The 14,570-nt window shown below is 34.9% G+C and overlaps 1 long non-coding RNA gene across 1 annotated transcript in view; it reads left to right on the top strand.

The window, feature by feature from the left end:
- The first annotated feature begins 6,389 nt into the window (after window positions 1-6,389).
- Window positions 6,390-14,570, top strand: part of LOC106147378 — a 29,825-nt gene continuing 21,644 nt past the window's right edge. Inside the window, exon 1 of the long non-coding RNA XR_001232251.1 lies at window positions 6,390-6,471. This is a non-coding gene — a long non-coding RNA (uncharacterized LOC106147378). The remainder of the gene's footprint in view (window positions 6,472-14,570) is intronic.

Genomic DNA, 14,570 nt, shown 5'->3' on the forward strand with positions numbered 1-14,570 from the left:
TTTTTTTTTTTTTTCGTGGATTCTCTGCCTACCCTTATGTCTTCAAGATTTATATCTCCTTTCTCTTTCAGTAGATGTAGTGTTTCTGTTTTAATATTGCAAGATCCATTTTGGCTTTAGTTTATGATGGTAAACATCAGTCTAGTTTTAGTCTTTGGCATGTGGAGAGCTAGTTTTTCCAGCACCATTTATTAAAGAGGCTATCTTTCTTCCAGTGAACATGATTGGCCTCTTTGCAAAGTTGGCTGAGTGTGTTTGTGCTTGTGGCTGCATCTTCTAGTCTGTTCCATTGATCCTCAGGTCTGTTTTTTTTTTTTGGCAAATATCATGCTGATTTTATCACAGTAGCCTTGCAGTGTAATTTCAAGTCAGGGATTGTGATGCCTCCTGCCTTGCCTTTGTTACACAGGATTGCTTTTGCTATTCTGGGTCTCTTCTGGCTCCAGATGAATTTTAGGAGTGTTTTCTCTACATCTGTGAGGTATGCTAATGGTATTTTGATCAGGATTGTATTGAGTCTTTATAACAATTTTGGAAGTATGGCCATTTTCACAATGTTGGTTCTTCCTATCCATGAGCAAGGAATATCTTTCCATTTTCTGAAATCCTCTTCGATCTCTTTTTTCAGAGTATCGTAATTTTCACTGTATAGATCTTTTACTTGATTTCTAAGTATTTCAGTTTGTTGGATTCTGTTGTGAAAGGTATGGTTTCCCTATTTTCTTTCTCAGTGAGTTTGTTGTTTGTGTATGTGAATTGATTTTTTAATGTTGACTTTGTATCCAGCTATGCCACTGAATTTGTTTATTAATTCTAGGAGTCTTTTGGTGGAGTTTTTTGGGTCTTCCATGCAGAGTATCATATCATTTGCAAATAATGATAATTTCACTTCTTCCTTTCCTATCCATGTTCCTTTTATTTCTCTCTCTTGTTTAATTACTCTGGCTAATGTTTCTAGAACTGTGTTGAATAGGAGTGGTGACAGTGGACATCCTTGTCTTGTTCCTGATTTTACAGTGAAAACTTTCAGAGTTTGTCCATTTAGTATGATGTTGGCTTTTGGTTTGTCATAGGTGGCTTCAGATTGAGGTAAAGTCCATCTATTCCGATTTTCTGTAGGGTTTTTGGCATGAATGAGTGTTGGACTTTGTCAGAAGCTTTTTCTGCATCTATTGAGTTGATCACGTGTTTTTTGTTTTTGGCTGTATTTATATGGTGTATTACATTTATTGATGTGTGTATATTGAACCATCCCTGCATCCCTGGGATGCATCCCACTTGGTCATGGTGTACAATCTTGATGATTTGCTGCATTTTGTTTGCTAGTATTTTATTGAGAATTTTTGCAGCTATATTCCTTAGGGAGATCGGCCTGTAGTTCTCTATTTTAGTTGGGTCTTTCTCTGGTTTTGGTAGGAGGGTAATACTTGCTTCCAGAAATGAGTTAGGGAGAATTGCTTCCCTTTCTATTTCATTAAAGAGTTTAGAAGATTTAGCATTAAATCTTCTCTAAATTTTTTGTAGAATTGAGCTGTGGATCCATCAGGACCTGGGCTTTTCTTTGTTGGTAAGTTTTTTATTATGTTTTCAGGTTTGTTCACTGACACTGGGTTATTCAGGGTTTTTATATCTTCTTGATTTACCTTTGGTAATTCGTATGTACCTTGGAATCTGTCCATTTCTTCTGTGTTTTCCATTCTCCAAGAGTAAAGATTTTTAAAGTATTGATGATCTGAATTTTTACAGGGTCTGTAGTGATTTCACACTTTTCATTCCTTATTGCATGTATTTGAGTTTTTTCTTTCCTTTTTTTGATAAGGTTGGCTAGGGGTTTATTAATTTTATTTATTCTTTCAAAGAACCTACTCTTCTATTCATTAATTCTTTGTATGGTTTTCTTTGTCTCAATTGCATTAATTTCTGCTCTACCTTTAAGATTTTCTCCCTTCTTTAGCCTTTGGGCTTGAGTTGCTCTTCTTTTTCTGCAAGCTTGAGTTGTAGCATACAATTGTTTATTTGTGCTCATTCTGTTTTCCTAATGTAAAAATTCATTGCTATAAATTTCCCTCTGCGGACTGCTTTTATTGCATCCACAGGTTCTGGTAAGTTGTATTTGTATTTTCATTTGATTGTAAATATTGTTTACTTTTTTCTGTAATTTCATCTGTGACCCATTGGTTGTTCAGGAGGGTGTTATTTAGTTTCTCTATGTTTATGGGTTTTTTGCTATTTATTTTGTCAATAATTTCCAATTTCATTGCACTATCATCCAGAAATATGTGTGAGAGAATTCAATTCCTTTGCATTTACTTAAGCATTTTATATGACTAGTATATGGTCTATTTCAGAGAATGTCCCATGTGCAGCTGAGAAGAATGTGTGTCCTGATGTTGTTGGGTAGTAGACTCTTTAAAGGTCTACTAAGTCCATTTGTTCATAAGTGTGGTTTAGTTCTGTTACTTTTTTTTTTTTTGCGGATTTTTTTGTCTAGTTGATCTATCTCTTTGTGACAGTGGGCTGTTAAAGTCTAAAAGGGACCTTTATAAGGGTGAATGCAGAAGTAAGATACAAAATTTAATTTCAAGCACTCATATTAATCTGGTAAAGTGGTAAAGTTCACAAACTTAATTCTTCCTATGATTTTGGTGACAGACTGCATTGGATGAGAACCAAATGAAATTCAGTAGTTAGGTCTGATGTTGACTTTATGGGGAAATTTGATCTGGTTCTCATCCAATTCAGTTTGTGACCAAAATTATGAAAAGAATTAAGTGTGTGAACCAAGCTGGGCATAATGGTACACACCGTAATCACAGCACTTGGGAGGCTGAGGCAGGAGGATCACCTAGAGTTCCAGGCCTGCCTGGGCTACATAAGCAAGTTCAAGGCCAGCCTGCACTACACTGGGAGACCCAGTCTGAAAAAAAAATCATGAACCAAGGTAGCACTGTAATTATAAAAATATATCTTAAATGGAAGGAATAAATATGACCTGAAACTTAACAGTACTCACCCAAGTAAAGCAGATGTTGGAACAATCCACCACCTCGCCTTGTCAAGCTGGTTAAGGAGGATAATCTCCCAGGAAACTTAGAGGAAAGAGTGTACTTTATAATCAGAGTCCCAAAATCTGACAGACACTAGCCCTGAAAGTGTATAATGGGAGAGAGAAGCTGTATAATGGGAGAGAGAAACTGTGACATTCTCTGGAGGAATTGCTCAAAGGAAATGGGTGATCACAGATGTCCATTGAATATATTATTGGCAAGGTAAATAATTTACATTCAGATAACAAACTTTCATTAAATAATAACTATCAAATTTTGTCAAAACAGTTATGTTTTTATTATGACCTGGCCACAGAAATTTGTTGGTGAATGGGCTGTGGCTTTACACTGACTAGCACTTCCCTAGCTATCTAGGACTATTCAGTGGCATAATATATGAATGGAACAATATGTATCTAAAGAAGAGATCTCTTTCTTCCCCTAGAATGGACATTTCTTATCTCCTTTGGTTAGGCAATATGATTGCAGCATCAAAGGATATAGCTGATTGGTAGTCACCATAAGACTCACTTCCATCTACTATCTTAGTTACTACTAAGGGTTTTTAACTATATGAGTAAGGTGGTATGTATCAAGAGAAACAATTCCACACCTTTAAAAACAAAGGTGAGAAGCAGACACCAATTCCTTCTACAGCCAAGTACCTTTACCATCAGTAATTTTTTTCCATGAAAACAGCATTCAAGTGAACCAATGCAAACTGTACATCTGAACTTCTTCTCAGATTGTATATATAACTACATAGAAGGTTTTTACCATTTGTTATTTAATTAAATATCAGGATCTTAATAGTATAAAGTTTTAAATACTTTCATCTTTTGACATATCCTGTATGATTTGCTATGAGCATGGGAAGCAACTTTATTTTTATTGAATGTGTAATATAAGTAATTAAAAGTTCCATATTTACCCATTGATTGGGAAATGCCACTTTCATTACGGTAAGCATTGACTCTGGGCTTTCTTTTCTAGTTCATTAAATTAACTAAACTGTTCATTTTTGTATTGGTTTTGGCCATGTTCTCAACATTCAAAGAATTTTTCCTTCTACATGGCAATTTTCTGAGACCCAGGTGCTAGCCGGTTTAAAGTTTAACTGATACTGTGCCAGTGCTTGTCATTAACATAAAGATATTTACACAGCACCGCTGAAGAATGATAATAGCAGTTAATGTGCTTACTGTTTTCACTAAAGTACTAGATCTGGGGGCAAAATTTTATGTTTCTCAAGCATCAGATATTCAATGATAAGAGCAAAAAACACCCCAAAATGAAAGGAGTGCAGGATTTTTGTCTCATATCTTCCATGTGCCAGGCATTATGCTAAGAATTTTATGGAAATCTCTTTTCACAGTTTTCATCTACAGTCTCTAAAGGGAGCCATTTCAAAGGTAAAGTCATGGCTTTGAAATATTTTATGTTACATTTATCCATGCTATCATTATCTGTCACTACCTCACAGGTGGGTGCTCAATACAATGTCTACTGGTTAATTAGCTGTTAGGGTTTAGGTCTAAAGTGTTCCTCGGAAGTCTCATGTATTTGGAGGGTGGGATCTGGTTAGAAAAGGCAGGTCATGAGAGACGTGTATTCTTGTCCCCAGTTCCTCCTTTCTCTCTTTGGTTCCTGGGCTGCCTTGGAGAGAGCAGCTGTTCTCCTACAGGTAACCTTTCACTAAAATCATGAGCCAAAATTAACCTCTCTACCTTTAAGCTATGGGTGTCAGGTATTGTGTTCAGTGATGAGAAAATGACTTAGACATAAGTGGATGAAATCATTTGGTGAGCACAAAGAACTGACTAGAAATTACATGCTACGTTTTACAAAATAGGCTCAGTTTTTTCTCCTGCAGGGCTGTCTAAAATAAGTGCAAAATCCAAATGGAATCATTTTTGCTAGATATACTCATATTAACTTTACCTTCTAACTCCAAAACAATTTCTCCATGGAAATTGATTAAAAATAACCTGAGGTAATCGTGAGTTGTGCTGCTGTAAACATGGGCATGCATATATCACTGAATGTAATCATTAAGTACTACAAACACGTACCAATAAAAATAAATAAAAATGTTGAATGCTGGAAATTGAAAAATCAAAATGATAAATACCACTGTTATGACTGCTTTGGGTAAGTATCATCAGTAAATTCAGTGCAAAAAATAAAAATGAAAATAACTAGGGACAAAGGAAAAGATTAAAAATCCATACTTCCTCTAAGAGAATTAAAACAGTAGAATATTCCCCCCGATGATCATCTGCACTATTATACAAACAGAAGTTATGCAGCAGGCAGGGGATATTGGCAATTTCCTCAGTGTCCTAGAAGAAAATGTACTATGTTATTGTGTCTGTCTGCATCAATGGACTTCGATGAACAACATTAACATCAGAGATAATAGTGTACCTTACATTCAACACAGAATCTTCTCCCTCTCCCTCTCCTCCCTTTCATCAACAAATAAGTAAACAATAGAATAAAACTTTCCCTTTCAAAACTATTGTCATCCATAATAAATCTAAGTTTCTTGGCTTCAACCCAGCTGCTTCTTTCATTTCTTCAGTGCTGAGAACCCAGAGCATTTGCCAAGCTGCTGTCTGCGTGAAATTCCAGAACAGTGGGCAGACTTCCTAGTTTTTTCTTGGTAATCAGTCCAAGCCTTACCCGATGCCCTATTATTAATGATGTTTTCCTATTACATTGTATGCTTTGTGTTTTTTGTTGAAAATTGGCCATTTGAGAAAACAGTCACTAATCCCAGTCTGTACAAACTGGTTGCATGCTGAAAATGGCCTTCACTAATTATCAGGCATGTTCTGAATTGTGCATGCATCCCTTAGTGAAAGTCAAAAGTCACGTCAATTTGTTTCAGGACACTCATATTGCCTGGCACCATGTTTGTGCTTTTTTTCAGTTTCCCCATATACGTGATTGCTTTCAAATGTCTTAGTTTCCTCCCACTAATATATACAACTTTTATGTTCTTATGTACCAGTTACAAATACATTTAATTTTTAATTTTTTTTATATTTAATTTTTTAGTAAGTCTGAATTTCCTAGAGTCTCATCACAGCTCTTCTTGGGGCCTTAGTTGTTTTATTGCTTTATCTGTCTTTAATCTTTTGCCCAGACTTTTGCTAGATGGCAATCCCTCTGCTAGTTTCACAAGCCTGCAGCTTGTTATCATTGTTCCCGCCCTGAGATCTGAGCTATGCTGCTTTCTTCCATTCAAGACTAGAGTGATGTGAAACAGACCATTCCTTTAAGCAGCCTCCAAACTCATTAGAACGTTGTGAGTAAAGTTTGCTCTGTTTTCTCCAGGTCAAGTAAAGAAATTGAGAATTGGTGCCTACCTACTGGGACTGTGTTCCATTGTGCCAGAATGGAGGTGGAACAAAGATAGGTAAAATTACTGTGCAATTTCCTATGATTTTGAATGTAAAATTTTCTTTATTGCATGTTGACTTGATTGATGTAGACCTTCATTGTTTTCCAGAGCTCCTTCAGAGTTATTTTAGCCATCCTCTAGTTGTTAATTAAAATGTTTCCATGAATGATTGAGCTGTTTTGTCAGTTTTCCTCTGGACGTAACTCCAAGATGTCTATGCTGTCTTTGTTTTTTATTGGAAGGTAATATTCTGTTAAATGAGTACACCACAGTTTATGCATTCATCAGATGATAGATATTTGGGTTGTTTCTAGTTGGGCCTATTGCAATAAAATTACTAGAAACATTCATGTACAAATGTTTTAGAGACATATGCTTTTACTTCTGTTGTGTAAATACTTCAGATTAGAATGACTAGAATGTATAAAGCGTGTACATTTAGCTTTTAAAGAAACTAAAAACCTTTTCCAAAGTGGTTATGCCATTTTACATTTCCACAAGCAGTGTATGAATTGCTACTTATTCAATACTTTAGTCAGTCTTTATTTTTAGTCATTCTAATAGATACATATATGCTAGAATCTCATTATGGCTTTAATTTGCATTTCTGTAATGAATAAGTATGTTGAGTATCTTTTCCTGTGTTTCTCTTCTTTGTCACTTATATATCTTCTTGGTGAAGTATCTGTTCAAATATTTAGCCCATGTTTTTGGTGATAGTTATTGTTTTCTTATCAAGTTTTGAGAGTTATTTAAATATTCTGGATAAAGGTCCTATATCGTATATGCTTTATGATTGTTATTCAAGTTTTGAGATTATCTTTTCATTTTTAACAGGCAGGTGCTGTGACACTGAGGTATATCCCCTGTCCTTTGGTCCTACTCAACTATCACCTCCAGCCCCTCAGTTTAGAAAGCCTTGCTTAACTCTGTTTGTACTCCTCTGTGCTGAAATGTAAGTCACTTCCCTTGTGCTGGCCTCATCCTAGAAGAGTGATGCTCTACAACAGTGAGACCAAGTGTTGAGGAAACAAAATATAGTTTAAGTCTGGACACCACTGTTGAATTTTGAGTGGCTTTTCTGGGCAAAAATTTCTTAGAAGGAAGCAGAATTTAGAGATGACATCCAACGATACAATTCTAAGAAGACATTCAGTGGCACTCAGACTTTTGTAACCCCCTCCACTGTGAGTGTAGGGAGAACCTGTGAATATGAGACATCACATCCATGATTATGTTCTCTCATAGAAGAAAAAGTGAGAGTATCTTATGATCCTGACCTAACCAATCAGTCAAGTTTTTTGAAAATGATCATTTTCTGTGGTCATTCAGATGAGCAGAAATTAGAGATTCAAAGCACCAGGAATATTCAACACACTATTGCTGATTGGAAGTTAAAGAAAGCAATGTAGCAGGGAGTTGAACTAGTCCCTAAGAGCTGAGAGCACTCCCAAGTGGCAGTCTTCAAAGGGAATAGGAACATCAGCTCAGTAACCCAAAGTAAATTATTTCTCTGGCAACAAGAATAATACTGGAATTGTATTTACCTCAGCGGTCACAATCTCTTTTGTCTTCCAGCGTGGCCATTAGGAACATGAAATTTGTAGTCAAACACATCCATGAAGACAGTGTAGCAATAATATCACCAATAGAGTTTTCATGAGAATTATATTCAATCGGTAATTTAATCTGAAGCTGGACCTAACTAAACAATCTGCCCCCTAAATATTAGCTATGTTTTCTCCTCAAAGCAGGGAACCCATGTGGTTCCTTTGCCCGATCCTTTTCACCAGGATTCAGATCAGAATCACCTTGCTGATCCTTCTCTAAACTCTCAGCTGAAACTTCCTTGTTGTGAGAAACAGGTCTTCTGTATCAAAGGCCATTTATGTTAGTAAGTCCCAATTATATAGTCCTCAGAGAATGGATAAGCCCATTTGGAACCACGAGTGTATGCAAGTGGTTGTTGTCATTTCATTCAACCAATGCTAGGTAGTACTAGCATTTTTTATTGCCAACCTGACCTCCTTATTTTTTCCTAGAGCTATATCAGAGGATCATCATACTTACACACTTATGGGATCATTTTCTAGAGTTAACAGATACAGCAAATAGAAGCACAGAGTGTCCAGTTGGATTTTAATTTCAGATAAACAAAATGATACTGTATACTGTATTATTTAGTATGCATAACTATTATTGTTTATCTGGAACTCAAATTTAATTAGATTAAAAATAATCTGGCAGCCTTACACATGGAGGGTTCTTTAAAGAACCAACTTGTATCTTGGTCATGCTCCAAAGTATCTGGAGGAGAACCAGGGTGCTGCATGATCAACATACATAGCTGAGCTTCCAGGGACTATTGGCACCAATTATCATTCATGGTAGGGAGCTCTTTTAGATATCCTGATATAATGGAGCCTTCTGATGACTAGCCTCACATAACAGACAAGAGATGAAACAGAAGAATACCTGCCTACGAGTAGTCAGTACACAGAGTGCTGAAAGGAAATAAATGGCTTCTGATTTGCAATATTTACTAAGTAAAAACTAATATCCAAAACATAGTTTGAATGAACTTTCCCTGTTCTTGGAATGTTATCATTTGATAAGGAAAGCATTATCTCATCTTTTGAGGCTTAGTGACACTTTGTTATCATTTTGACTATAGTTTGAATATTGGTAAAAATATTTATTGTTGGTAGAAATTCCTGAACATGTCCCTTCTTGAAAGGATTTCCAAGGGAAATTTGCAGGTTATGTAATTTTCATGCTACTCTTGGAATTTGAAGCCTAATTCCACTAGATGAGCTTCCATGGTCATCATTTGAATTAAGGTATTGAGAAGGTGTTGTTACAAATAACTCCATGAGAAAACTTGAGAGGTTATTTTGGCAAGTATTCATTCCAAATAAGAAGTATTTATTCAGTTTTAGAAGTGTTTCTCAAACACAGTGTCTTAAAACACTGTCTCCTGCTACAGGGATAGTCCTTGGCAAAGAAGTCACTTTCCTTGGGGAGAGAAAGACAAAACTCCTTCATAAGACAGCAAGATATACATTCATTGTAGTCATTGTCATTTGTAAAGGTCCCAGTGCAGCATTAATATGTGGATTGGTCTGTCTCATTCTGGAGTTCATTATAAAAACCCCATATGCCAGAAAATCTAGGTCTCATTCTCTAATATTGTCTCTATAAAGAATAAAGTTGATGTATTATTTATCTTACATTTTGCCATGTTTTATTTGGTTTTGAGCTCAGACTAGAAGCAGTGGAATATTTTGGTGGCTCCTTGATGAGACAAGCACTGTGTATCAAGACCATAGGAAGAGTTGAGAAGTTAGGAAGATACAGAACTGTGGCCATATTATAAGACCCACTCCTGAAGGAAAAGCAGAACAAATGCTCTGAAGGGAAGCTTACTACAAAGGGCTTTGAAAAGAAAGGGCCTGAGCTGAGTAACATATTTTTGCTTTTAGAGTCTCCAGTCAGTGTGTAGAGAGACTAGGTGTGTTTTGGCTTTGGATGCCCCTACTTATGGAAGAACATAGAAATAAAGGATAATAATTTTCTCAAGCTATACCATTGAATGGTTGAATTGACTAAGTTCCTGCCTACTGAATAATATCATTCTATACCTGCTTCCCTGAAGTAAAACTTAGATTTAAAAATTTATGTTTTACTAGTACATGTTTGCAGTACATGTAGTTTATATTCATCGTAGGGAGTAGGTATATTACACAACATGTCTTGATTGTTTTTTAATCCCCTTTCCCTCTCAACCAATCTCCCTCCCTCCTTCTATAAATCCTTTATTATTATTATTATTTTCATCCATATTTCTGACTTTACATTAATTGTACATATATGACATATCTTAAATCTTTTTACTTCCCATTCCACTCTCTGTCTCTCCTCTCACCTTTAGTCTCCTGGACCCCTTCCCATTTGTAAAACATCTATTTCAACTGTTAACTTTTATCAATTCTTTATTTTGCTCTTTATTTGTACTTTGCCTTACTCAAATGAGAGATATGTGGTATTTAAGCTTATGTGTCTGATATAATTTACTTAATATATTTTCAGGTGTATCCATTTTTCTACTAATGTCTCAAATTAATCCTTATAGCTGAGTAATATTTCATTAGATATAGATGCCACTTCTTTTATCCATGTATTTGTTGATGGACACACAGGCTGCTTCCAGGATTTAGGTATTATGAAGTGTGCTGCTACAAACTTTGGTATATATGTATCACTATAATATGATGTCTTTAGGTCTCTTGGGAAGACACTTAGTACAAAAATAGCTGGGTCAAATGAATTTCAAGTTTTAGTTTAGTGAGAAAATTCTATACTGATTTCCATAATGGTTGAATTGTTTACATTTGCACCCACAATATAGGAGGGTACATTTTTTTTACCACAGTCACACCAAGGTTTGTTGTTATTAACTGATTTCTTAATGATTGCCATTCTTTCTTTTTTATTTTATGGAAAAAAGGTAAAACAAAATTTCATAACAAGATGATAGAATAACAATAGTTAATATGTTGCATATTATTATCTTTAAGAAATGAGAAGAAATCATTAAAAAGGAAAAGGGAACTAGTTTGCCTTTCTTCTGATGTATGATGAAATCTGAGTGTTGTTTTAATTTGCTTTTCTCTAATGGCCAGATATATTGAACATTTTTCATATATTTGTTGGCCATTTGTATTTCTTCTGAGAAGTGGCTATTCATTTTACTTGTCCGTTCTTGATTTGATCTTTTATTTTGCATGCTATAAGTTTTTGAGTTCTTTTCATATTCTAGATATTAATCTTGTCTGAGAAATAGCTGGTCACATTATTTTTTCCTATTCTACAGGTTGTCTCTTCACTCTTCTGCTTGTTTCCTTTGTTGTGTAGAAGTTTTTAATCTGATATAATCCCATTTGTCGATTTTTACTATTATTTCTTTTGCAACTGGAGTTCTGTTCAGAAAGCCCTTGGCTACACCTATGACTTCAAGTGTTTTATCTATTTTATCTTCCAGTAGATTCATTGTTGATGTTTTAATATTTATATCTTTGGTACATTTTTATTTTTAGTTAGTACACGGTGAGAGATGTGGGTCCAGTTTCAATCTTTTGCATATAGATAGGCAATTTTTTGAGCACTGGTTTTTGGTTGTCTTTCCCCTTATATATGTTTTTGGCCTCTTTGTCAAGGATCAAATAGCTGAATATGTCTGGGCTTGTTTTTGTACTCTGTATTCAGATCCACTGATCAACACATCTGTTTTGTACCAATACTATGCCATTTTTTTACATTGACTTTTTTACTTTATGGAAAGAATGTAAAACAAAATTTCATAACAAAATAGTAGGAGAACAACAATAGTTAATACATTGCATATGGTTATCTTTAAAGTAGTTACTCAGAGTGCAAGATATGGGCATAAAAAATTATCCAAATATCAACACAAACCTCTCTTTTCAATGAACAAAGAGATACTAGCAGTATAACTAACTTGCAGTTTTTTCTTTTCCATGTTGCTTTCTTCTGTAATTTGAAGTCAGGTATTGTGATGCCTGTTGCTTTGTTGTTGCCCCAGGACTGATTTTGCTCTTTAATTCTAGGATTGTTTCCTCTAGTTCTGTGAGGAATGCTGTTGGTATTTTAATTGGGATTTCACTGAATCTGTATAACAGTTTTGGGAGTATGCTATTTTGACAGTATTGGTTCTTGCCTGTCCAGTTACTAGAGACATTTTTCCATTTTCCAGTGTCCTGTTCAGTCTCCCTTTTCAAAGTAGTGTAATTTTTCTTGTCCATTTCTTTTATTTCCTTGATTAATACCTAGGTATTTAGTTTTTCTTGATGTTATGTGGGAGACTTGGCTGAGGACTGAATGGTTAAACTGTGAGGTAAAAGCACGCAGGCTCTGTGAGAAGTGAATGGTTAAACAACAAAAAGTTTGCATTGGTGAGGCATGTTGGTCTGGCCATTGTCCTTTCCCAAGAAAACTGCCTCTTTTTGACACAGTTCCTTGCCCAACCTGCTTTTTTCACTTACAGTGATATTATGAATAAAAGCCTGAGAGTTCTTGACTTCAGTGCTGCTCCTGGGAGTCTCCCTAACTCTGGGTGCCCTGGGTTGAGTAGCCCCTCTGGCCCACTCTGTGACTGAACGAAGTCTTGTCTCTGAGTAATCCTTCATTCTCTATGCTCCCTTGGTTGCACATTGTGACAATGCTATGGTTTATGGTATTGTTCTCCTAATTTCTTTCTCAATGAGTTCATTTTTGATATATATAATTGCCATTAATTTTTTGTGCTGCTTTTGTATCTTGCTATATTACTGAGATTGGTTATTAGTTATAAGAGTTTTTTGTGGATTTCTTTGGATCTTCAGTGTACAGTATCATGTCATCTAAAAATAATAGTAATTTGATTTCTTCTTTTTATTTCTTTCTCTTGCCTGATTATTATGCCTAATGTCGTGAGTACTATTTGAATAGAAATGGTGGTAGTGGGCATCCTTTCCTTGTTCCTGATTTGAGAGGGAAAGCTTTCACTTTTATCCCATTTAACATGATATTTGCTGTTGGTTAGTCATAAGTGGCTTTTTATCAGATTCAGGTAAGTTCTTTATATTCCTGTTTTCTTTAGGATTTTTATCACGACGAGCTAGATTTGTCAAAAGTTTTTTCTACATCTATTGTTATGATCATGGGGTGTTTGTCCTTGCTTCTGTTTATATAATGAATTACTTTTATTGATTTGTGTGTGTTGAAACAACTGTGCGGCACTGGGATGAAATCTCCTTGGTCATGGTGTATGATCTTTCGGATGATGTCTTCTATTCAATTTGCCAATATTTTATTAAGGATTGTTGAAAGCCTTTAGTTTATTTCTTTGTTGAGTCTTTGTCTAGTTTTGGGATCAGAGTGATTTAATACTGGCTTCCAGAAATTAGTTGGGAATCACTCTTTCACTTTTGTTTTCATTGAAGAGTTTGAGAAATCTTGGAGATATAATCCTTAAAAGTTTTGTAGAATTCTTCAGTGAATCCATTGTTTTTTGGTTTTTTTTTTAACTTGGTAGATTTTTAGTTGTTTTTTTTTTTTTTTTTAATACTGCTTCAGTTTCATTGATTGTTATTGGGCTGCCCATACTTCTACATCTTCTTGGTTTAGTTCAGGTAATCTGTATAAGTTTAGGAATCTGTCCATTTCTACAAGACTTTCAAATTTCTTAAAATATAATTTTTTATAGTAGTTACCATCTTTTGGATTTTGACTGTCTGTTTTGATTTTGCCTTTTTCATTGCTAATTGCACTGATGTATTTTCTCTTTTTCTTTTGTTAAGTTTGGCTAAGGGTAAATCTATTTTGTTTATTCTTTCAAAGAACCAGCTCTTTGCTTCATTGATTCTTTGTACTACTTAAGTCTCAATTTCATTAATTTCTCAATTTCTGTATGATTTCCCTCCTTAATTTATTTTGGGCTTGGACTATTTTTGTCTCACAAGCATCTTGAAGTTCCTCATTAGGTTATTTATTTGAGCTTGCTTTGTTTTTCTAAAGTGATCATTGAATGTAATAAACTTAGGACTGCTTTTATTGTGTCCCAGACGGTCTGGTGTATTGTACTGCCATTGTTGTTTGCTTGAAGAAATTGCTTAACTTCTTCCCTGATTTGTTCTGTGACCAGTTGGGTGTTTAGGATTTTTTAATTAAATTTCCAGGTGTTTTTCAATTTTCTGTGATTGACTTCTAGGTTGATTGCAAAATTTGCTGATAGTAAACATAGAATGATTTTAATTGTTTATATTTAATTAGGATTTCTGTTCTATGTGATGTATTTTCTCTGTGTGATGAAAAGAAGGTGTACTCTGTTGTAATAAGGTAGAAAACTCTATAGATATCTATTAAATCCTTATGGTCAAGGATGTGGTTCAGCTCTGATATTTCTTTATTGACTCTGAAAGTTGGGTCATGAGGTCACCCACTATGATTGTGTTAGTATTTATTTGGTCTTTTAGGTAAAGTAGTGTTTGTTTTATGAAAATAGTTGCTGCAGTATTCAATATATATGAAATATAGAATAAAATATAATAAACATA

This window comes from Chinchilla lanigera, unplaced genomic scaffold (assembly GCF_000276665.1).
Source record: "Chinchilla lanigera isolate Chin_1 unplaced genomic scaffold, ChiLan1.0 scaffold00147, whole genome shotgun sequence".
Classification (NCBI taxonomy): Eukaryota; Metazoa; Chordata; class Mammalia; order Rodentia; family Chinchillidae; genus Chinchilla; species Chinchilla lanigera.